This window comes from Schistocerca americana, chromosome 2 (assembly GCF_021461395.2).
Source record: "Schistocerca americana isolate TAMUIC-IGC-003095 chromosome 2, iqSchAmer2.1, whole genome shotgun sequence".
Taxonomy (NCBI): Eukaryota; Metazoa; Arthropoda; class Insecta; order Orthoptera; family Acrididae; genus Schistocerca; species Schistocerca americana.
Window position 1 is genome coordinate 920,166,489 of NC_060120.1, and position 24,667 is coordinate 920,191,155.

General features: G+C 43.0%; 1 protein-coding gene across 4 annotated transcripts in view; it reads right to left on the minus strand.

Annotated features, from left to right (window-relative positions):
- LOC124595956 (stress-activated protein kinase JNK) overlaps positions 1 to 24,667 on the minus strand; it is a 578,539-nt gene that overhangs the window by 260,403 nt on the left and 293,469 nt on the right. The window contains exon 2 of one of the 4 annotated variants that reach the window (XM_047134880.1): positions 5,961 to 6,006. The exons of the other annotated variants lie outside the window; for them this stretch is intronic. The gene's annotated coding sequence lies outside the window, so the exon portion shown is untranslated. The remainder of the gene's footprint in view (positions 1 to 5,960; positions 6,007 to 24,667) is intronic. 4 annotated transcript variants of the gene reach the window in all.

The window sequence follows — 24,667 nt, forward strand, 5'->3', positions numbered from 1 at the left end:
TTAAATCCTACTTTGACCCACACTATAGTGTTTGATTCGACGAGCCAGCCACATACAGACCCACAATTATGGCTCTTTCCAATTCTTTCACGCGTTGGTAACGTTTTCTCACACGAGCACGTGGCGTTCTCTGGAGTCATCCGCAGCGCTCTCAAACGATCTGCAGGCAGCACACGCCCATGACATCCTCCCAGGCGCAATAACTTCATTACTTACAGCAATAATGCTTTGATAGCTTTAGAGCCGTCACACAAAATTGAGATTCTAGTCGCGTACATATCCAATAATGATGTGGCTCCGTTGCTCGGAGATTAAGTGCCAGACTGAATGCGAAAAATCTGTGATTTTTTGATCCCTGGCCTGTCCCAGGATTTTTGTCAGCTTTCACCTCTGTCTATGTTTGACAGTGTGAAAAATGCCGAGCAGAACCATGGTTCGAAGTCCACACTAAACTTTATGTCCCCCCATAATTGGGTATGAACTACATCCAAAGGTATGGAGATATCAAGGACACGCCACCTTCAATAGGACCTTGCTCTGTCAGGTACTGTGGTGTTCAAACCCACTTTCAGGTTGATGACAGGTTTACTTACTTACTTTACAGTTACCAATACATGTACGAAATTGCAACTATTACTGTTGTTTTTATGTCAGTGATGAACTCTTTCAGTGTCTCCAAATAATATATACTACACTATACCTCCCTTTCTTGTGATTTTCGAGAAATATGTTTGGTGTAACTGTCTCAAACATGTATGTCCTCTCTCTAAATTATCACACACACACACACACACACACACACACACACACACACACACACACACACTCTGTCCGTTTGCACATCTACCAAGAGCCAAAAATCTTCCGAGCTGGACGCTCCTTCGATTGTGATTTCAGTGTGGGTATACCTCAGACGTGATTAGTGTTTTTTGTCGAAGATTAGACATTCAGAAATGCTATTTTGCAGGGAATCCTGATTAGATAGGAAACAAATTAAATACGAAAGTTGTGAGGAGTACCAGGAAGATAGTACCAGTCAAACGTCCAAATTTGTCAATAAACAGCATTAACAATAAGTTCTTAAGCAAGAGGTTTTCAACAAGTGTTTTGTATTTCCTACACTCACTGTTTTTCATAGCGTGTAGATATATGCAGCACGCTGCAAGTTCGTAAATTGGGTACGGTATCAAGACGCATGGGGACATATCATTATTATTTTTCAATGAAAATTCCGCCATCTGACTGTATACATCGTTTATTCAACTGTACAAGTATGATTTCCGCTTTTGGCCATTTTCAATTACCCAGTGTTGGGCATGACCTGACTTCTTAGACGAAGTCATTGTCGAAATATATTAAACTTATTACTCGAGCACAGAAAATACGACACTTTATTCTTGCATTAACATGTCATGTAAAACACGAACGCAAGCAAATCGGAGAATCAATACAGAGTGGGCGCGGCAGCGCAGCACCGACTGACCTTTACACTGAGATCCTCCACAGATGAAAGATTTCTGTACTAAAATTATAAGCGGTATTAATACAAAAATTTAATTCTCATGGAATTTATTTTAATGGAAGACACACAGAAGTAAAACTTCTCAGAATATGTTTAACACAGGCACGTGAAACATGGAGAAACTTGTGTGTGAAAACTGTAAACAGACTTCTTAAAGGTTAAAAATCATGACTCCGGCGGGCTACGAACCTTGGCTCCGGCGGGACTGTAAGCTTTAGTCAGAATTTAAAATTTAATGGTGCATCAAAGCAGACCTGTTTCGATTTTAAGATGGCGTTTTATAATAATACCAACGAGCAACCAAGTACATCAGAAGTCAGTATTTCTAAACAGGACACAGCGAGTGACTCAAACTCGTATGGATGGTGTCGCGTAATCAGAGGTGATAATCTTGCAGAACAGGACGCAGTACGTGTCTCAAATGTTTACGGAGGAAGAGACACACACAGCAGTCTCCTCACACATGACAGAAAAAAATGTCGACAGAGGTTAGGAAAAGTTCCATGTTAGGAATTTTCTTCAACACTTCATAGTATATCAATCGTGACAAACAGAGAGAAACAAAACATTTCAGCAAATTAAACCACACATGGAACGTTCAAAATGGTCTGCAATAACCCTGATACATGCATCAGCCCACAATCGCACTGAATCTCGACAACGCTGATGTATTCCTGGATTACCGCATATGGTTTCACAGCCTTCCATAAAACGGTCACACTCTCCATTTTGCACTAGCGTTCTATACGCTAGAGCTATCAAACGTCCCCACAAATGTAACTTTAGTACGGTAGTTCTGTAGAACTTGGTGGCCAGAAAATTTGGCCACTTCTCCTGTCTAGCTGTACCGGACACTCTTGTTCAGAAGTATGTCCCTCATTACCTTGTCTGTAACGACCACTTACACAGCTGATGCTACGTACAGCTGAGGCAGTGAAATCACAAGTCAACAAAATCAATGACGTGAGTCACTTGTTAACACAAAACACTTGAGGTGAACCTAATAATTACCAGTTAACGAAGATAGCATTTCGAACATTTCATGCATGAAAAAGTTTCAAGTGGTAAGCCAGTGCGATCTGTTTCTCAATTTTCTTCATTATTAAAGTAGTGTGAAGAACCGGAGAATATAAAATTTAGTCTAAGAATGGAAGTAACGCAGCTGTAACGGCTAAAACCATATAAAAATGATTTTAAAATAGTGAGATGATTGTGTTCTGCCACCCAACATGTTAATTCATCTGTCCAGCTTTTCGCTCTGCTGTCTTACGTCCTTCATTTATCCTTCATCGAAGTTCAAATGTGAAGCTCCAATGAAGTGATTAAAACACATAGGAATATGCTTATTTGATGAGGGCAACACCTGGACATACTGCATCATTTTCGGTATACCGAACGGACATTACGTGACCACGTACTATTCACAACATCTCCTTTTTTGTGGTGTCAACACAAGACTGACTCTCTTTGAGATCTTTTCCTTGTTGGATGAAAGGTGCACGTATAAAATCTTCTCTTTATTCATTTATTTCACTTTGAGAGGAAACTGGGAAGTACAACATGTGTCTTTAGTACGCTGGGGGGTATCATTATTTCCATGAAGGTGCGAAACATCGGGTGGTCAATCAGTGGAACGTGGATCCAAGAGCAGCCCATAATCTCGGCGTCCTTCTTCGAGTATGTGAGCAGAGTTAAGGTTGGTGCCAGCAAACCAAGGCCCCTGGCACGTTGTAGTTAAGCCAGAGTTGTGGGAGTGCCGTTCTGAGCAGGCGTAGCTCACGTACTAAGTCTCCTGACATGTCGATCTTTGTAACTTGGCGGGATAGTCTGTTATTATCTTGTCCTTTAGGTACTGTTCATGAAGATCTTCGTGAATTTCTCCAGTTCCGTGGCAGACCCAGCGTCCACTTCAGGCACCAGTTTGGCACTGTCTGTAGGGATTTAATGATGGAATCATAAATGAAGCCCCACGCTGCGCAACCGTACAGAAGTTTTGGCTGCACCATGGACTTGTAGAACTGCAATTTCGTCTACGGATTTAAGTCTTTACTGACGAAAAAAAGGATTAAAGAGTGAACCATTTTATTCGTGACCGTCTTCTGCTCTCGCGTGTGAAGCATAAGCGTTAGTAACTTGTCCAAGACTACTCCCAAGTATTTCGTAGTCGGCGACCACGGGTTGTCCCAGCATCCGTAGTGGGAAGCATAGGAGTAGTCTTCTTTTCCGTTTGAAGAATACTGTCGCCGTCTGTCGTGTCATCAGCGTGAAGGCTGTCGACTGCATAAGGATTCGTCGGCAGGTTATTGATGTAGAGGTTGAAGAGCAGGGGTGACGAAACAGAACCCTGTGGGATGCATTTAGCCATAGTTTTCATAATACAGTAACAGCAAGCATCCGCAATGTTTCTAAACACGAAAAGTGCCCAGCTAGCTTCACGGGTATGCTGTGAAACCTTTATTCTAGTAACATGTCACTATTAGGGAGATACAACTACAATGAAAAACTGAATTTCGTCATCTCACGACTCTCAACAAAAAGAAGAGCTGGTGACATCTTATTTAATGGGTCAACGCATGCTGTCATTCATCTTCAAGAAAACCAACAAAGTAACAGCATAGAAGAAAAAATATTATGTCAGAAAGACTCTTGCCTATTTTGGAGAGAATAGTTATCCCCCTGGGATCCATCGGTACGCAACCCAGGCGGTATTGCGGGCTGCCGCTCCTCCAGGCCGCTGGCGACAACATAGCGAAGATGCATGGTAAACAGTACGACCGCAGAAGATAAGCAAACCGTGTTAATTGCCAACCCCAGCTCCCCCCAGTCGCCGCAATTAGCTCTGCCATCGCGCGCACCGATCTTCCTTCCGCTTATCAAGCGTAGCCGATGTCGCCCAGGCATTCTTCCACCGGGCGGCTATAATGGAAGCCATCCGGCTGGTCACAGTCAGTTCACCACAGTCAGTTCACACCGGGGGTCGCCCGGGACAGAGTACCGACTCCTATCGCCAGTCCCTCAATCGCAGCTCCCATTACTTAGGGCTGTCGGAGTCGCGTCCAAGTCTTCAGTCCGCGTCCGATTTCGCCGTATCGCCCGGCGACGTGTTCGCTCCAAGCTGTGTCGCGAGTCTTCACGTCTCGCCCGAGCACTCCGCGCTGTGCCCGACGTTGGCCGCACCTGCGGTCCGCGTGTGCGCAACTCACCCACGCTCCCTTCTTCGCCGGCCGCGTCATCGGCCCGTCCGAGGGAGTCATCTCTCCGAGTCTCCCTCCGACTGACTAAGAAGTTCCGCCTCGCCGCGACCTCTCATCTGGACTGTCGTCGAGCCCTACCGTTCTTCGCCGAAAACGCCGCACCGACGTCGCTGTCGAAAGAAGTCTCCTAGTGCAACGTCAGTGACTGTCGGTGGATTAGAACCAAGTAGTATGTACTCAGGTCCGAATTACTGTTCTGTCGTAATCAGTTTGAATATAAAAAAATTTCATTTATTTCTTGCTTTATGGCTGAAAAGGGACGCCAGCGTGTCCTCAAACAGCTCCCCCCCCCCCTCCCCCCCCCCCTCAGAGGTGGGAATGAGAAGTGTAATAAAGACAGTCACTGTAAAAACGTAATACAGCAGGAAAACCACACCATGTGGTAAGAAGGTATGAACACACAATTTTAAATGCTCTTCAAAAACCTGTAATTACGATTTAGAAACTAACATTTGTTTCTATTTCGTGTTTAAACAGTAAAGAACATTCTTTACGTTTAACAGCCATAATAATAATAAACCCACTGATTATGCTGCAAATGCAGTGAAACTGATGACAACAGCGACAAAGATTATGGAAATATCAACTTTACAAAGCGTAAATAATAACAAATTGTAATGTAATACACATTTTTCTTCGAGGTTTACTTAGGAAAATTACTAGTCGGACGCCTCCAGAACTTCTTTTTGTACTGTTTAGTGATTTCGACAGTCTAGCAAATGTTATTTAGCTTGATGTTGAGACTGATGTGTTACGTGCACCACGATTCACGAAATTTATATCTAAGAACAATATTTTTTAGTAACAAGTAAAATCTATTTGCTTCTTTTCACGACCTCGGTTGATTCCTCCGATCCTACACAATCAGAAAGTGATTCTGCACTTAGTTTTATTTTACTTCCACTCCCCGTACTAAAACTGTTGGAAACTAGCACATACTTAATACAGCCTTTTGCAGCATGCAGCAACGTTAACCTGAGGGATACTAGTCTGTTAAAATTTCCAATATATATCCTTTAATATTTAAAAAAAAATAATAAAAAAGAGAGAGAGAGAGAGAGGAATCGCAAAAATAAAAAAGAAAACAAAATTGCAGTTGTTCAGCATTCAACTGATACACATAGAAAAGACAAAAAAGTTAGCACGTAAAGACTTTCTTGAAGCAAATCTGACTGCAGTCCTACCTACGTAATGAGGAGTACCACAGCATAGGCAGCAATCAGGTCATACCTGCAAAAGAGAAGACATTTGATTTTAGTTCGATTCGAGTGAGCTAATAATGGGCAAATTAAGTGTGCACTAATTAAGAAAGCAGCTAAGTTTCCTTTGTGAAACTAGCATGATGTTATTTTGTCAAAAACTGACATATTGAGCGCGTGGCTGTGTACAAAATGTAGGTCGACTCTTATACAGAAGATTACAGCAACCAGCCACTTTTTACAATGCTGTTTATTTATTTAAACAGCGCTGTTGCCGGTTTCGAACCGATAGCTTCATATTCAGACGACTAGTTCACGTTTCACATTACAGTTCATGTTTTGTTTCCCCAACTGTCGAAACATCCTTGGGGTGGCGATGCCAAAGAAGAATCCGCGTTATTACGTTCCAGTGCAGGTTGCTTATCATCTTGCAATACCCAAAACTCCGTAATGCAGTTTTTTGTGTATATATAGGCACATAAGTGGGATGTTAAATTATGTGCATATACACTCCCGGAAATTGAAATAAGAACACCGTGAATTCATTGTCCCAGGAAGGGGAAACTTTATTGACACATTCCTGGGGTCAGATACATCACATGATCACACTGACAGAACCACAGGCACATAGACACAGGCAACAGAGCATGCACAATGTCGGCACTAGTACAGTGTATATCCACCTTTCGCAGCAGTGCAGGCTGCTATTTTCCCATGGAGACGATCGTAGAGATGCTGGATGTAGTCCTGTGGAATGGCTTGTCATGCCATTTCCACCTGGCGCCTCAGTTGGACCACCGTCCGTGCTGGACGTGCAGACCGCGTGAGACGACGCTTCATCCAGTCCCAAACATGCTCAATGGGGGACAGATCCGGAGATCTTGCTGGCCAGGGTAGTTGACTTACACCTTCTAGAGCACGTTGGGTGGCACGGGATACATGCGGACGTGCATTGTCCTGTTGCAACAGCAAGTTCCCTTGCCGGTCTAGGAATGGTAGAACGATGGGTTCGATGACGGTTTGGATGTACCGTGCACTATTCAGTGTCCCCTCGACGATCACCAGTGGTGTACGGTCAGTGTAGGAGATCGCTCCCCACACCATGATGCCGGGTGTTGGCCCTGTGTGCCTCGGTCGTATGCAGTCCTGATTGTGGCGCTCACCTTCACGACGCCAAACACGCATACGACCATCATTGGCACCAAGGCAGATGCGACTCTCATCGCTGAAGACGACACGTCTCCATTCGTCCCTCCATTCACGCCTGTCGCGACACCACTGGAGGCGGGCTGCACGATGTTGGGGCGTGAGCGGAAGACGGCCTAACGGTGTGCGGGACCGTAGCCCAGCTTCATGGAGACGGTTGCGAATGGTCCCCGCCGATACCCCAGGAGCAACAGTGTCCCTAATTTGCTGGGAAGTGGCGGTGCGGTCCCCTACGGCACTGCGTAGGATCCTACGGTCTTGGCGTGCATCCGTGCGTCGCTGCGGTCCGGTCCCAGGTCGACGGGCACGTGCACCTTCCGCCGACCACTGGCGACAACGTCGATGTACTGTGGAGACCTCACGCCCCACGTGTTGAGCAATTCGGCGGTACGTCCACCCGGCCTCCCGCATGCCCACTATACGCCCTCGCTCAAAGTCCGTCAACTGCACATACGGTTCACGTCCACGCTGTCGCGGCATGCTACCAGTGTTAAAGACTGCGATGGAGCTCCGTATGCCACGGCAAACTGGCTGACACTGACGGCGGCGGTGCACAAATGCTGCGCAGCTAGCGCCATTCGACGGCAAACACTGCGGTTCCTGGTGTGTCCGCTGTGCCGTGCGTGTGATCATTGCTTGTACAGCCCTCTCGCAGTGTCCGGAGCAAGTATGGTGGGTCTGACACACCGGTGTCAATGTGTTCTTTTTTCCATTTCCAGGAGTGTATATACACAAAAAAAGTGTATTACACAATGCATTACAGATGAACCTATAGGTTAGAAACTGGTAACGGTGCTGTATAAATAAGTATATAGCATTGTAAAAAGTACCTGGTTGTTGTAATCTTCTGTGTAAGAGTCAACCTAGCATAATGTTGTCGTTTTTTGTCGTATATTTACTTAGTAACAACAGATCTTACTGATCTATGATGAATGCTTTGTTTTGTGTGTACCGTGCTAAGAAACAAACAGCATCTATTAACTCTTATAACTTGTGTGCCATTACGTCGGTACGTTTTCAGTACTGCATACGAATGCCTCATGTAATGTTTCAGACAGTCGTTTCATTTACGATAGCGTCAGCTCTACATTAACTCCAAAGTTTTCACAGTTTTGTCGACCAATCCCGTCCTCCAAATGAAAACTAGTTCCACTGATGAACACTGCATACGGTTCAGTTATTACAAGGAACTTGGTTGACCATAATCGCATAAAATTACCCTATGCTAAAATTAACCCGTCATCGAGTTTCGCAAATGCAAATACAAGCTGCACGGAGTGTGACATCAATAGCATGGAATAACTTAAGACTCACGATTCAAATTACTTTTACGTTTGACCAAAGGCAATGTTTCATATCATACAGCCACAATGGGGAACGTACCAAACCGTAAAACTTTTCGTAGGCGCACACACTAAAAATCATTTTATGCCAACACTATCACGTTGTAACAACCTTACCGCAGCTCTAAAGCTAAGGGAACGTGTTAAAGACACGGGGGAACCTGCCGTGACGTTTTAAAGAAACACGCCCCCTCCCAAATGCAACAACTGAGGGAATCATGGACTCCTTCGAGCAAGGTTACTCGAAGGGAATTCGAATCCTAGTCCTTCCGAAAATCAGTCCAATGTCTTGCCTGTTGCGACACCTCAACCTATTTCGACACCTCACTCAGTGCATTGTCAATGTATTTAGATAATATCGACGAACTATACGGAAGGTATAACAACTGACGACGTTCGTCTTATTTCAGGTCCCATTTATTTGTCGTTTTCACATTATGTTTTATCGTTACGTGTAAGATTGATAAGCTGTGCTACTGCTATACATTGCGGGAGGGAGGGGGGGCGGGGGGCGGGGGGGGAGGCGAATTCCCACGTCTAGCGTTAAGGGCCGCAAACAACTACTTTTTCTGTATCATACAGTTACTGTAATTACCCACTCTCAACATAATAAATGCTAAGGGTATGCTAACAGTCAGCAATCCTTGTTTGTTATTACTGCACTATCCACAAAACTAACAAGAATGAGAAACAAATTTGGGTGAATGCGCTACGGACAAAGTACGAATCCTTCAGACGTAGTACCAAGTTCGTTAGTGAGCCTTGTTGGGCACCAAGTAAGTCAGTCGGCGGTAGGATGTACTCCTGGTCTGAATTCCCTGTCAGGCATGCATTCTGTTGTCAGTACCGTAAGGGATTAAATGTGTTAGACTCGGTAATTATGAATTCTTTTATGGTGTTTATCAATAAAGCTCCATAATGGCATCCCTCACTATTATATGAAGCAGATCTGCTACCCGGACTTCCAATCAAAGCCACAGAGTCAGAACTACTCTAGCTCAGAACGTTTCCAGTGCACTGCTGTATCTGATGTGAGGGAAGTGAACGAGAGTACTGCACAAAACAGGTAGAAGGAAGTTCTATGCGTCGATTCGCAAAGGTAATCCAAGAAAGCTTTATCTTTTCCTTATAGTCTCGAGAGAATAGGGAAGCTCATTTTCAATGTACAGCTCCTGTGTCACCCTACAACGGGCTGTGGCCATTCTGAGAAAGACTGGTACATGTGATGTACATGAACAGACAAAAAATGGTTACAATTTCAGAAAAAATGGATGATTTATTCAAAAGGAAGGGCTCCACAAAAATAGCAAGTCAATCAAGCATTTGTCCACCTCTAGCCCTTATGCAACCACTTATTCGGCTTGGCATTGACAGGTAGAGTTGTTGAATGTCTTCTTCGTGTCAAATTCAGTCCAACTGACGCGTCCGACCATCAAATACCGAGTTGATTGGAGGGACCTACCCATAATGCTCCATACATTCTCAATTAGGGAGAGATCCGGAGAACCTGCTGGCCAAAGCAGGGTTTAGCAAGCACGGCGACAAGAAGTAGAAACTTTCGCCGTTTGTGGGCGGGCATTATCTTACTGAAATTTAAGCCCAGGATGGCTTGCCATAAAAGGCAATAAAACGGAACGTGTAATATGGTCGACATAGCGCTGTGCTTTAAGGATGCCGCGGATGACAACTAATGGAGTCATGCTATCAAAAGAAATGGCAATCCAGACCATCACTCCTGATTGTCGGGCTGGACAGCGGGCGACGGTCACGTCCGAGCGTCTCCAGATATGTCTTCTGTCTGGGATCTCATTGAATGGCGTAGAATTGTCGTCGATGACGAGTCCCGCTTTGAATTGAGCCCCGATGTAATTGCTAAATGATGAAAACAATGGCTGCTGAGAAATAATGATAGTTTACAAACAGTAAACCCTCCCAAACCTCCCAAATTCCGATTTTTTTTAAATCGCACTCTCATGTATAAAACAGTTTCAAACATGTAACTAATTTACATTATACTTAATGTGTTAATATTTGACGTTAGCATGTAAAACTGTTACGGCTGAAGGCGCAAAAAACCCTAAGTATGTTGGCTTTATTAGTTTCGGATTATTTAATAATAAATTAAAGAAAGAATCAAAGCAAAACCTGGAAAAACCTAAAAAGTGTTACCTCCTTATATGTTCCTTTATAATCTTTTGGCATATACGTCATAAAGTCAACCCGTTTATTTGAGGTATAATCTGGATAATTCGTGCTTTGTTTTAAGAAAACTAGTTTTCACGGATTTCGATGTTTTTGACGTCACACCTGAACTGTGTGTCGTACACTGATATTATTTTGGAGGTACATACATTGGTATATTCGGATACGGTCTACATAATGTCTCCCAGTTGACTTTAGTAGTAAAGTAGTAACAAACTGAAAGGTCATGGCTCGCTTAAGTTCTACTGCATGAACAATGAACACGTTCTACTCGATAAACTTTTTTCCTTTGTACGTGTATGGGGAGTATCAGCGAGAAAATGTTTCTAAAAGATTTTATATTACGTGTGAAGTTTGTTGGAAGTTACTTAGCGCTCTCATTCTCAAACACTATATGAATGCGAAGGTGCCTCAAGACGTATACATAATTTCTAACTTCAGTGTTGCAATTATTGTGCTAAACCGTTACGGTAAGGAGGTTGGTTGGTTTTGGTGAAGGAGACCAGACAGCGAGGTCATCGGTCTTATCGGATTAGGGAAGGACGGGGAAGGAAGTCGGTCGTGCCCTTTGAAAGGAACCATCCCGGCATTGGCCTGGAGCGATTTAGGGAAATCACGGAAAACCTAAATCAGGATGGCCGGACGCGGGATTGAGCCGTCGTCCTCCCGAATGGTAAGGAGGTAGCTGTACATGTCATTGAGTAGATTATTACTGTATTAAATTTTTTTGAACTCGGTCAATAATTATACATAATACTGAAATTCAAATTTTTGTTCCCTCTGGATATTGTTAGACTGTCAACCTGCAACTAGGACCAGGTGACTGTTTTAGCGGTTTAGGAAGACAGAAGAGTATTCGAAGGAAACAGCGCTGTGAAAAAATAGAAATCTCACGTGAAGGTTTCCGCTGAATGAATATTTGCGTAAAGGAATACCTCAACAATGTCTCAAATCCCTTCGTTTAGCTGCTGGTAGTAAATCATTAACAGAAAAGACAGTTCAGAATTGATTCGCGAAATTCCGTGGTTTCCCCGCGCTGAACTGACAAAAACCAATCGTCGTTAACACACCTATGCTCTGAAGAGGATCGGCACTTGACTTCCCACGAGATAGAGACACAGTAGACTTATGCTCTACCAGAACTACACTTACGTAGTTCCAACGGTTCAAACTGCTCACAGTCAACAACCCACTGTGGCCGTGCAAGCACAAGTTATTAACACAATGTATCGGTCAGTCTTGGCACTGCATCCATTTTGGACCGGCGTTTTTATTTTTGTGCCAAGATAGGACTACTGCACTTGACATACATATATCACAAGACTGTCAGATAGTTAAATCTAAGAGGCGCAGTACCTATGACGTAGTAATAGAATATAGTGTGTGCCCCCTTACAAAATTATCACATTTCAAGGGCCCACGAAAATAAACTACTGTAGATAATGAAATTGCACCACAGACTAGAGCACCTGAAGGAATTTTCATTTCCCGCGTCAGATGTGTCAACTACTGTTGCCAGAATGCAGCGTAACCGCATGAAACGAAAATGGCCAAGCAGCAGCAGCATGCATGCAATAGTTGTATGGATGTGTTTCACCTGATGTGGAAACAATTAAGGAATGATATCTCAAGCTTCTCACAACTAGGAGTTTTCTAAAAGAGTGTGGCTGTGTACGTCGTCGTGTCTTTAGGAAGAGACAGTGGAGGACATCAGAAAGTAGTTTTTCAGGATCAATTCGGCAGGTATCTAGGCAACTTAATGCATCCCGAACAACATCCCACTGTGTAGTACAGAAGCGTCTTCGTTTGTATGCTAACAAAATATAAATTCTGTAACATCTAATGCCGAACGACAAACAACGCCGACAATAATCTGCTACGGAGAGGCTGCAGCGTACTGACATTGGACGCCAGCTTCCTGGAAAGATGTTTATTCTCAGATGAGACAACCTTTCGTGTATCAGGAACGGTTAATCGACATAATGTTCGGATTTGGGGCAATCAACATCCACACTATCATTGAAAAAGACCGTGATAGCCTTAAACTGTACGTCTGGTATTGGACAATGCACGACATGATTGCTGAACTGTTCTTCTTTTGAAAAAAATTAAAAAACAATGAGTGAGTCAATGTTCAGACAGTTTTTACACCAGCAGATACAAGATTTCAATCCCAACATCATCATTCAACAAGATGGGGCTCCGGCGCATTGGTCAACGGCTGTCCGCAGTTCCTGAATACGAAATTTCTCAATCGCTGGATCGGACGCATGGGACCCACTGTCTGGCCACCACTTTCCCCCAACTTTACCCCGCTGGATTTCCTCTTGCGGAGCTAAGAGAAGGACCACGAGTATGAGACCAAAGTCGACGATATTCCTGTGTTAAGACGTAATATCATGCGATTGCAACAGTGACATAGGACATGTTGTGAAGAACATAGCAAGCAGCTGAATGTCGACTCGATATTCTTCGCGCTATAAATGGTTCACATGTAGAGGTGTACTTATGATTATTAAATAAATTCATTGAGATTATCTACGTAATTTCATTATCATATCTACTTTAGTTTTTTTCCTGGGTCTTTGAAACGTTGGAGGTTTAAAAAGTACACCTTGTATAATTTGTTGTTAATCCAGTAGTCAGTCGTTTCCTTTACAAAACGAAATGAAATGAAATTAAAATATTCTAAAGTTGTTTCTAGTAACTGAGTCAGTTATTTCTTGTTTTGCCATTTACTATTCTTTGGTTTTCGGAGGCACCCCCCGCGGTGGAATATTACTAAAGCTGTCAGATGCATATTGTACAGACCCTGTTACAATTCTTATACTAATAACGCAAATGTTAAAGGGGATATTCATTCTAGGCCTCTTATAGCGGTTGTCCACCCGAGAAAAACTGTAATAACTTGAATTTGTAATGGGCTTTTTCTCTCGGAATTTAATCTTCGATAAACTGAAGGAACTGCCACAAAATACATACATTAAAAGGTAAATACTTTGAGAAACAATAAAACAATTTGTTCCAAAAGCAAATTTTTCTTTATTTTTTCGTATCAGGATCTACAGCCCTTTTTGTTCAAGGAAAGGAAACATTAATGTGTGAAAATAATTTGTACTATGCTGGCATTGATAATCGTCCACACGGCCTACGGCGGAGCAGCAAACAGAAAAGATGGCAAAGGCGAACAGAGCCTGCATGCTAACGCAGCCTCATTACAAGCCGGTACAGCCACAAACATATATTTTAACAAGATCTACCAGACTCAGAAACCTGTATTATGTACGTAAAGAAATTTTGCTGTGGAACGGGTGCAGGAGGTGCTTAGCTGCGCTGTGGTAACAGCGCGAATGTGGTGGCAACTGCAGCAGGGCGCCATTATAGAGATGAAATCGCCGCTCAGCTCAACGAAACGCATCTGCGACGGCTAATGCGCTCCTGACGTGAGGCACCTGCCGCTTTCCTCCTGATTACCTTCTGCCGTGGCTTGCCGTAATCAACGTACTCCGGTGTGTTCCAGCGCGGCACAAACAGTAGACACACCAACGCACCAGGAAAACGCCCACGGAGAAATACTAACAGCCAATGTAGCTGAGTGGGAAACCGTTCTCGCGGATGAGAACATGCCATCTAGGGAAAACGTTGGTGTAACTGCCACGCACGCAGCAGAGATTTGTTAAACGAATGTATAATGCTGGATTACTGGCGCTTTCTTGCGAAGAGGATCTGAACTTAAATTTCTCATGATGGACGTTCCGAGTCAAAACAAGTAGTTACTGAAAACAATTTGATATCGTCGTGTCCGCATCTGCTGTAAAACGTACTACATACGAATACCTTTGCTAGCATATTTTTGAACAGCAAGGGACAGTGAGCGTACATTACAGATCCGGCAAATTATAGGAAGGCCCCGTTCGTTGTTCTGATCGACAGATGTGTGCGGAAATAATGGTCTCTCAGTGCTGTCATATCTTTTCAGTAACTTAGTACAACACCGTGCTGCTCAGCATAAACTGACGATCTGATGACTTAATTATTTACGATAGACCATCAGCAATCAGATCTGTCCGATGGTAGTTACTTCAAATTTACAGCAACGTTAACTCTGCTTGCAGACCTATGCCGGTTCTCAAGAGAAGGTTCTTCAGCTCCAGCAACAGGAGTATAATGCATTGTGTTTTCGCTCAGCTCTATGTGTTTCACTTAGAAGGACCCATATCTCAGGATTTGTGCAAAAGAATGTCCTTGCTGTGTCCTCCAGAAGGTACGGGGCATAGAATACTGGGAACAGCGCCGGTCTGCCTACTCATTAGGTGCAACATAGTTGAGGGTAGACTCCATAGGGAACGCACATCAAGGCCTCTGTTATACAATCACCTTGCGCCACGCGAATAGTTCCCATGGGGACATACATAAGCTGAACGTGAATATAAGCACACACATCTCCACTAGGCAGCTAGTACCTCAACGCAATCGTCAAAGAGTGTCAGAACAGCGTCTCAGCGAGTGTCTCATGACTGTTCTACAGTCACCGCCATGAGGAGTCAAACTGGAAATTATACTAGTTATACTAGTCATAGTTCACTGGATTTAGGTCTATACCAGTGTTAAAAAGACAGATCAGTGAATGTTAACACACACAGCCTTCGTACTCCAGTTAAGTGCTGTAAGGCTTTTATCAATAAATCCTAGTAAACTGTTGCTAATCTTTGTTGCCATAGCTGTTGTGCAACCCTTTTTGACGAATCTTTACGTTCATACACGTAAAAGATATACCCCTTTAAAATCAGAAGGTGGTTCTGAATACAAACACTCTACAATCCTAAGCGTAAGCTAAAATTCACCCCCAAGTTTCTATCTTCAGCCACGTAGAAGATTTAGCCTTCTGAAATCGGGTGAACCTTTTCCAAATACCGTCTCTAAAATTAATAATTTTGACATCATTATGGAAAATTTCAATCGTATTATAAATAATAAAAATTAGCCCCCCACCACAAAAAATTTTTGTTTTTAATTTTTTCTCGTTTCGATATTGAAGACCAGTAGTTCACGCTAAGTAACAATCGGTACTACACAGCGGGTCCGTGCACTGGCTTTTCGCATCATCTGGAGCTTTGATATGAGGTTGATCTAGTAGACCGAAACCGAAAACTGTTTTACATTAAAATAAAAAAGCATTGTACTACTTCTCCACGAACTGTAATACTAGAAGTTTCTGGTAGTTAACTAGAACTGATGCGTGTTTGCTTTCCAAATATAAAATTTGTTATTTATTGGCAGTATGTACTAATTGCAATCTTATTTGTTGAGCTTCCAGTTTTTTTCTGCACAGTTAAAGTAGTGGAACACAATCCGTATGAACAGATAACGAGACAAAATCAGTTCCACTCTTTTCAAATCAAGCCAACAACAATACTGCAGTAACATAATCACGCACTGGAGACCACTACCGCAACAGCCTCCGCACCCGTGATCTCTAACATATTGTGCACAATATTTCGGCAAACGTCCACGTTGCCATCACAGCCGGCAATTAAGTTATGAGAAACAAGTAACACGTAGAGACTCTAATGAATCGACCAGTCTGGACTTCTGGGTCACCCTGTAGTAGTATCGCCTGCAAAAAGTGCCAATTCTGCTAGATGAATGTTAAGTGGAAGGTCATTCGTATATGTAAGGAATAGTAGTGGACACAAAATTGAGCCCCTTGGGACTCCCTTTGTGATTTCTCCCCAGTCACTAAAATTTTCTACCTTTCCGAATTATTCAGTATTCTGTTTGTTAACACTTTGCCGTCCGCACGTCTCGTACAAATTTATTCGCTTGGCGCCGGCAGCGCTAAGTCGGAATTCTAGGCTTGTCGCCGGCCTGTTGTCACCTTTCCATTGATGACAAGCTTCAAACACATTGAATTTTGCGCGCTTTAATTTTCCGGAAATCCTCTATTTTGACGTATCGTTCCCAAACTCGAATTTTCTTTTCAAGTAACTTCTCTGCAAGTTCTATACTGTTATAATAATTATCCATGCAGAGGTGATGCCACTTTCCATCAGAAGGTGTCAATAGTTCCATCACTGTTTTTGCCAAAGTCTGTCCAGCGCCGGACTATATCTTGAATGAGGAAATTTATCCCGTACTCGAATCACACAGCATCCAAATGAGTATGCCGTATTTCGTAATTTTCGACGGACTGTAAACTTTAAAATTTAACCGTCTACGCCCCGGCATCATTCCTTCATCAATTAAAATGTTTTGACTTAGATTAAACGTTTCTTTAAACTTTTTGGAAAAATAATCAATTACGAATTGCACTTTGACAAGCCGGTCGGCATTATCGGGTTTATTGCCGATGTCGGAAAAATGAAAAAATGATAATATTTGTCTGAATCGGTTGCGGGACATCGTTTTGCGAAATATCGGCGTGTTACAATTCCCATTAGGATAACAAGCCCAAACCATTTTCTATGTTCGGGTCCCGTAACGTCAACAAATTTGCCACTTTTTTAATCCAGTTTTCCTCTATTGCAATTCTGACTGTAGTTCTTGTTGGTTTCGTTGCTAATATATTCAAATAGATCGTTCCCAATATGTAATTCTACGATATCCTCGACGCTCTGTGTATCTTAGGAAAATATATTTGGATCCGAGGATACTTCAAATTTATTATTGGTCCTCGGTAAATCAACTGTGCACTGTCTTCTTCGTCTGATTCAACCGACTCAGTTGGCAACCGTAGCGTTTGCCGAATTCTTCTTGGACGTATTTAACTATCTTCCTACGACTCTGCTTCACTTTCATTTTTTTGATATCCAATGTCTTCTTCCCAATCGGCCAAGTCGTCCGGAACGTCAGACAAGACATCCGCGCATTCATCGTAAATAATCCTATTCTCTCTTCCGTCCACCTTGATGAAAGGGCACAAGTACTTACAAAAACAAAACACTTGTTGACGTGCGTAACTTATTGTTAACTAAACAAAACATCAACAGAATGCAAAAGATACTAAAGCGCTGTCACCGACCACTTAGCAATACTATGCAGACACCACCACTGTGGTGTCGCCAGCCGTTGACCGCTATTTCGCTCACGACACCGCTGTGGTGTAGCCGGACGGCATACTGTTAAGTACGATTTAAACTAGATGTGTGTAAAGCCATCAGTTTAATAGAATATTTTTCTAGGAGTGTAACACGATCTACGCAATCAAATGCCTTGGAAAGATCATAAAAAATACAAACTGGCGGTATTTTATTATTTTAAGACTTGTAATATTTGGTGAATGTACAAATAGCTTTCCCAGTCGGGCAACCCTTCTAGATTCCATTCACTCGTTACGGCAAAGATGTAGGAAATTAAAATTTTTTATTAAACCTCATTCGCATTGCCTAAGGCAATATTAAGTTAAGCCAGAGACAGATGCTTAAGCAGGAAGCGTACCGGTACGTTGCGAGAACTGACCAACATGTCTACAACGAATGGTATACCGCTCGCAGCCATGTAACATGGCGTACAAAACAGTCGTTGTAAAAAGATCCTAACCAGAACGGACTGGGAACGAGTGTCACGCCTCGTCCGTGACAGATGGATTCAAACCACAGGAATCGTTAGTATTAGTGAATGTAGGTCCGTTTCAATCAATTCCAAGCGGACACTGAAAAAAAAAACCCTAAATGAAATGGAAATCTGTAATCGGGTATTCAACATCTTCGTTGACGAAGTGCTTCCCCTTTTTTCTATATCTTCATTGTAAGTATGCTGTGGAGACTCCCATCCTCCAAGATGACAAGAGCCGTGTTCACAGCGCTGTAAGGATACGATCCTGGTTTAAAGAAGTACACTTTGGCATCCTATCGCACCTCGAATAATCCACTAAATACCCCGATCTAAATCCCAAATAAAATCCGAGTCTTTTTACAATAGTAGATGAAACGCGGCAATCAACAGCCTGCAATTTCGTAGCTCTACTGGATCTAATCACGAATGAGTGGCTTCATCTGGCTATGGCACAACTGATGAAACTTGGAGACGCTGAATTGACGTCATTTTCCAAGATTAGAGACGCAGTTGCACGGTATTAGTATATTTTTCTTCTGGTGAGCTTGTTTTGTCCTTATGTACTTTGGTTTCTTTTTTTTATCAGGGATCTGATAAGTTACCGAAACACATCGTGCACAGTTTACATTAAAAAATTTTAAAATACTGGATCAAGACGAAACGTATTTTACGATCATCAAAATAATGTGGTCGCGGACCTGTACACGGAATTTTTAGGCTGCACCTTGAATAATTTTTATGCGTTGTGCGAGATGTGACAACAAGCGGGCAGCTCCGGGCCCTGTGTGCGGCGCTCGCCGGCCAGCACTGCGGCTCCGTGGCGCCGCATTGCGGCAGGACGCGGCGCCGGCCTCGCCAGTGGCGCGCCAGAACCGCCGCTACTGTGCTGGCGCCAAGCTGGCGCGACGCGGCACGCCACGCCGAATTATGTGCTGTCCGCTAGCAGTCGCCGGGACGCGGAGGGTATCCCCGTTTCACAAACCTTCTCGACCTCCTCGCTCCCTTGCCTTCACGATGTGTCGCCACAAACAGACTTTCCGAGCGACATCTCCGTTATCATTAGCCTATTCGAGCTGAAGAAATGTGCAATATCCCAAAACACACTGTTGACCATCAAAATTGCACAATACCATGAAGGAAAGCAAATAGTGAAAATTTACTTATTATGTGTACGCAAGTAGGAAATATATGTGATTAAATTTGTAGATGGTTTTGAGTTATTCAGAGCAGCAGCTAGTGGACCCTCCAAGAAGACATTCCAGAGTAGGCCTGCAGCGGCGATGCCAGGGCTTGTGTTAGCTGATCGGCACCTCAAATTCGTGTGCCTACGGCTGAAAAAAATAGTTCCAGTACCAACTTCCTGTGTGGTCAAGTAGCTAGCTGTCGCCCGCTGGGCAACAGGGCTAGCCGCTTCGTCTTTGCACCAGAGGTTACCTGACCTTGTGAGGCCTCGGCTGATGGGAAGGACGGCATTTCTGTTTTCATGCGTGCTTCAATACCAAGAAGAGCTCGGCCTGAATTTGAATCATTTTCACGGCCACCGCCATACTGAACAATTTATTAATTTCTCTCAAAATGACGGCAGTCGAAATATGTAAATAGATTCCGGTTCCCCCATTTGTAGCAAGGTATCTATCGTTTCTGTAATTATTTAAATCCTTTGATCCGCGGTTGAATTTTTAGGTTCTTGAAATGAAACTTATGTGTAGAGCAGCCGTCTGTTCGTTATCAAAAGACCCAGAATGTTTCACCTGATTTCTTATTCTTTAATTACTTCTCGACTCATCCTTTGTTTCCCACCTTGCGTTCGTTACTGCATTTGGCGTTCTTGGGAGGGTTCGTGTAGCGAAACACAAGCGACGGTCAGAACAGAGCCGGTACACTTTCGGACACGTGCAGCTGCCACCTGACCTCGACCGACCAAGGGTGATCTTCAGCGGGAAACCGATCTTGCAATTTGCGATAGCTCACTGCTATAAATTATGCAAGCAGTCAGTGCTTAACCCAGTTCTGTGGTGGTTGGAGGAGACTGGATTCGATTTGCTCTATATTCTTGGGCAGGCAATCGAATTAGGACTCGGTCCCGTAAAATGAAAAAAGAGAAAAGGAAGGTTAGGGTTTAACGTCCCGACGGCTACGAAAACATTAGGTATGAGGTAAAGTCTGTTTTTAGGTTGGACGGGGAAGGAAACTGCACGTATCCTTTTCAAAAGGAAAAATACTGGAGTTTCCTTTAAATGATTAAAGGGAAAACCCAAAAAAATTAAATTCCGATTTGGATGGGGGTTCCACCCGCTGTCCTCCCGGGTGTTAGTCCAGTACGCTAACTCTTGTATCAAAGCGTAAATTACATCAAGTCAAACTAGGTCATCCCAGTGATCGATATTGATCGTATGAAGCAGTCCAAAGCCCTCACCTTTCCCTGTATGCCCTAACGCAGGCACTTCAGGCACTGCACGGGATTTAGTTAAAGCCAACGAGAAGTTAACTCATGTGGCCAGTCGATCATCTGTCGAGACGTAAAGTAAGCGGTTGTGTGCTAGACGTTTTTCTTTATCGTCATGTGACGTTCGTCCTCAGTTTGCACAGTTTTTGCCTTTATCAACGAATCTGACTTTCCATAAACATATGTAGTAATGTCACGAATAGCGCGGGCGAGAAATGTAGTTTCTTTCCCACATGCTCTTCAGGAATACTGAATATCTGATCACGAAAGCACTTCAGGTCCGCTCAAAGCGTTCTGTTCGAACAAGTATCCTGCCGAGGGTTGCCTTAAGGGAGATAATGGTTTACATTAAAACGCAAATAATTTGGCTAATCTGTAAGCCCTCTCACCAAACCTGAACCCCGTGCAATGCGAAGAAAGCTGAAAGCTGCCTAGGGACGACGCTCCGCAGTTAGTGGACACACTAAGTCAGCAAACCTAGTCGTGGTCATTCGTGTTGCGATGATCTGCAGAGCCGACGACAACTACCACGAACAGCCCTGAAAGTAACCATCAATAATAGCAATTGAGAAAAATTACATTCTCGGTGCCCGTCAATATGTGCGAGCTATTTTTATCGTACCCTGTACGTCATTCGTTACGCCAGACAGGACAATATACCCCGTCCAGTTCCTCAGATGACCCCAATTTTCCAGTTAGTGGCAACAGCGGTCTCGTCTATGAGAAGGCGAATACGGTAGAGTTACATCAGCGACAAGATCCTGGACTACTAGTTACCAATACCTTGTGTCGAATCACTGGCCAGCCAACCTCATTTCGGTTACACCTGAGACTTACAACAATAATTCATTTGTTCCAAATTATCCTGAACGCTAGACTGCTCTTTTTCTTTAACTATGCCACTACTGCCTGCGCAGGGTTATTGGCGCGAGTCAGACAAGGGCAAATCATCTCTAGTATCATACTCTGTTCGGATCAAACAAAACTCTCCGGGTCCTTTTTTTTTAGTAAGTGCTACCCGTAACCTTTCTAAGAAGTAAGAATTAACGACGTTAACTAATTTTTTTTAAATTTTCTTGCTTGGATTGGACAAACCTAACATTAATGCTTTTTGGAAGCGCGGCGGTGACTGTATCAGCTTGGCTAACTCCGATAGAACTCAATAACGTAACAACTAATGACCATATAGCGGAGACGCTGAGTCGCAGATAGGCACAACAAAAAGACTCTCGCTATTGTAGCTTTCGGCCGTTCAGGACAGCTGCGACGTCAGCTCCATCCCAGCGTCAGTATACGGGATATCACAGACCAGTTACAACAGTTAAGGGCAGTTTGCCTCAAGAGAGGTTACAACGGCTTTATGACACCCATGATAACCGAATCAGTGCGTGCACTCAAGCCAGAGTGGGTGCAACATCATACTGATACGCGGGCTCTTACTGCCAAGTTCTTCGTCGATTTGACTCGCTTTTGTAAACACTCAAATAACATCACATGCCCATGAATTTTCATTTCGTTTCCTCCTCCCCTTTTTGTGCGCTTCACTTTTCTTTGTCAGGAAGTGTATATACATGCGTTCAATTTATAGAGAAATAGCTGCTACAGCCACAAAAATAAATCAATCAATCAATCAGTTTCGCATGATCCAAACAAAGTAGACTCCAACTAGTAGTACATAAGGTGAATGTGGGCAGACAATAAAATGAAAACGAGGATATCTTGCGTGTTAGTGCAGTGCTGCGCAGTATGCTAGTTTGTAGAAGAAAGCATGGAAATAATGTGGAAGTCAAAAAACACCTTTAAAAGTAATTTTAAACATGCGAACTGTTTATCCTGTAATTAAATCGATTTATAAGCAAAACCAACTGTTACACAGACCAGTGATGGTGCTTTAAATAAAAGTGAAATGCTACTGGTCCAAGTGAGACTTTATTACAGTTGCTAAAGACGGAGCAACCTCAACACTACTTATAAAAATATACTGCGAAAGACAGGCCCCTCAAGCAAAGAAACGGGTTGTCTGCATTTAACGCCACAAACCAGTCCGAGCGCAGTGCGAGTGTCCAAATTCACAGAGTATTTAGAAATGTAATTTTAGCCGAAAGGGAGATGAGATAGCCTGGCAGCCACGCAGGTGAATGGCAGAATCAATACCTACTGACGACAGCGGCGGTATTGATTGAGGCAGCAGAATAAAGAGTGTCTCTCAGTCCACGTTTTGGTGCGGATACGAGGGATCAGGAAACACTGTCTGGAATCTCCCTACAAAAATAAATCCACCTAAAGCAGTATTCAGCGTGATTCCGTTCCAAACTAATCGCAATGATTTCGTCAACCACTCTACTATGCTCACTGTGAACTGTTGCACTGTATCTCGTAACATTTACACCTCACTGACGATTCGCGAAAATTAATCATATACCTCTTAGGTTTGAAAATACAGATGTAATATTAACTCGTGCTGCCCCCCCCCCCCCCCCCCCCCCAAATGGGAAAGAGAAAGAACTTGCAACTACTATGAAATCGAATCGACGGTCAGTAATCTTTTTATATGAAAGTTACCACCATAAAAATTAATTCAGAAGTATTGTTTCCCGTGATAAAAGTAATATCCAAACAAAATTACTCACGAAACATTGCAGAAACTGGATGGAGGGTTGATGGTCTTGCTCTCAATATGCTGTGCTGACATCCGAGAGATAACATGTCGTGACCAGAAGAACCTGAGTAATTCATAAAAGTAAACTTCTGTTTTGGCTTCGCTTTGTGATTAATTTACAGGAAATTCCGTCATCATAATAATAAGTTATATTCACACATAGATCTAATCAACCCATTATTATTTATTGTAGGGATGTACACACAAAATTCACAGCAATGTTTACACAAAATACAAAACGAATAAACTACATCTACATTCCTGTTTTGCAAACCACACCTTAATGCTTGGAAGAGAATTTATTCTGGGCGATAAAGCTGATGACTGAAATTTCTTAAGAAGATCGTGCCGCCGCGATAAACGCCTTTGTTCTAATTACGTCCACCATGTTCGTGACACTGTCTCCCCTATTTCTCGATAATACAGAACGTGCTGCCCTTCTTTGAACTTTCTCGTTGTACCCCGTTAATCCTATATGGTATGGATTCTACATGGTGAACCACTACCCTAAAAGTGTTCTTCCAATAATACACAGTCTTTTTTTTTTTTTTTTTTTTTTTTTTGGGGGGGTCGCCTTACCGACAACATTTTCCGTCTGTTCTTTCCAATTTAAGTTGATCGTAATTATAATAATTTATGGCCTTTAAATTTAATTTATCGTGTAACCAAAGTTTCACGGATTCCTTTTAGCAGTCGTAACGGTGACCTCAGACTTTTCATTATTTAGGGTCAATTGCCAATTTTCTCAACATACGGATACCTTTTCTAAATCGTTTTGCAATTTGTTTTGATCTTCTGGTGACTTCACTACATGAAACGACAGTATAATCTGCAAACAACATAAAACGGTCGCTCAGATTGTCTCCTAAATCTCTTACATCCATAAGAAATAGCAGAGGGTGTTACATTACGGAAAGCTTCACTACATGAAACGACAGTATAATCTGCAAACAACATAAAACGGTCGCTCAGATTGTCTCCTAAATCTCTTACATCCATAAGAAATAGCAGAGGGTGTTACATTACGGAAAGCAGAAATCACTCCTGTTTTACTCCATGACTTTCTGTCAATTACTACGAACTGTGACACCTCTGACAGGAAATCACGAATCTAGACGCATAACTGAGACGATATTCCGTAACTGACAAGACAGAAGTCATGGGATAGCGATTCGCACATATAGATATGGCCCTACTATGGCGTACACAAGGTATAAAAGGGCAGTGCATTGGCGAAGCTGCCATTTGTCATTTGTACTCAGGTGATTCATGTGAAAAGGAC